Source organism: Nuphar pumila, chromosome 3 (assembly GCF_984573655.1).
Source record: "Nuphar pumila chromosome 3, dmNupPumi1.hap1.1, whole genome shotgun sequence".
NCBI classification, from domain to species: domain Eukaryota; kingdom Viridiplantae; phylum Streptophyta; class Magnoliopsida; order Nymphaeales; family Nymphaeaceae; genus Nuphar; species Nuphar pumila.
Window position 1 is genome coordinate 113,311,057 of NC_143251.1, and position 1,779 is coordinate 113,312,835.

Sequence of the window (1,779 nt, forward strand, 5' to 3'; positions counted from 1 at the left end):
AAGTTTTGTTTTTTGTGGGCATTATACGTAAGAACACCATCATCCCACAGTATTTTCAGTTCATCAATCAATGACTTTAAATATACATCAAGATTTTGGCCTAGAGACGTCGGGTCAGGGATCAATAGAGACAGGAAAAGATTTTGATGCTTCATACACAAGCTTGAAGGAAGGTTGTATGGGGTGACAAATACTGGCCAACACGAGTATGAAGTTGATCTACCCCCAAATGGATTAAATCTATCTGTACATAAATTGAGCCTAACATTTCTCATTTTCATTGCGAAAATCTGATGAGTACGATCAAAGTGCTTTCAAGCTTTTGCGTCAACAGGATGCGTGATCTTGTCTTTATCATGTCGAACTTTATTTGCATGTTATCTCTTGTGTGTAGCTGTCCTCGATGACATATACAATCGTTGCAATCTAGGGGTGAGAGGGAAGTAGCGGAGCGACTTGTATGACACTTCTTTTGACCTCATACTACCATTGCCTTTTGTCTTTGGCTTGAACCGAAGATGCTCACATGACGGACATGATCTGCTATTTTTTTGATCTTTGAAATACAATATGCAGTGATTTGGACAAGCATCTATCTTTTGATATCCCATATCTAAAGTGTTGACCATAACCTTCGCACGATAGAAATTTTGTGACAATTTCTCATCGTTGGGCAACATACTCTTCACAATAGAGCACAGACGATCAAAACATGATTGACTCAAATTATACTCGGACTTCAAATTTATTAGTTGATGAACTGCAGACAAGATAGTGTGACTCTCGCAACCATTTTAAAGTGGCTCATCAGCATCTCTAAGTAAATCATAAAATCTACTAGCTGCATTGTTTACTGTTTCTTCCTCTATCTCAGTTGTTACATCACTAAGACCTATAACAGAACCCAGTTCTGGTTCTGTGACATCAAATATCAAATCCACATATGGATTATCATGCACCACATCCACCCGTGCGTCAAAATTTTTCCACGAAGCGTTCAATTCTGATAATCACTCACAAAACCCTTCCTGTATAGGTGATGTCTAACGCCATAAGGTTATACAAATCGATTGTTCTTACACATCGTGCAGAGGCACCTGATCCGACCTATGGGATCTACTATGCTGACACTTGCCATTGCAAATTCAATAAAACTGTCAACACCATCCATATATTCAAGCGATACCTCATTGTCAACTATCCTACGATACATCCATTCACGGTTTGCAGTAATTTTGTCCTATGATGGTACATATATTATCCTAACAAGTTAAAAGAGAATCCTAAGAATGCTATGATGAAGAAAATATCTAATTTATCATGCATTCATGGTGAATGTAATGATTTAATATATATCACACACACATATATATATGATGTTATTCAATCACAATAACTATGATGCATGCATTAATAACTTAATTTTTTTATGTGCAAAACCATTCATTTGAAGCATTAATAACTTATCATTCATTTTCATGTGCAAACCCATTCATAACACGATATATTCATTTGTAGCATTTTTCATGATATAATTTCACATGGAAGGCATAATCAAATTGAAAATAACTTCATGCAAACATGGATACAGTCACATCAAACATGACAATACATTCAAATCATTCATATCAAAACAATGTCAAACATGTACCTGTAGCAAACACACTTCAATATCCCGCTAACTACTATCATGAAATCCGAACTCCAAAAATAAGAACACTTCTATTTTCATACATTAATTTCATGCTCAACATGATCTCCGAATTCCATTAAAGCAAT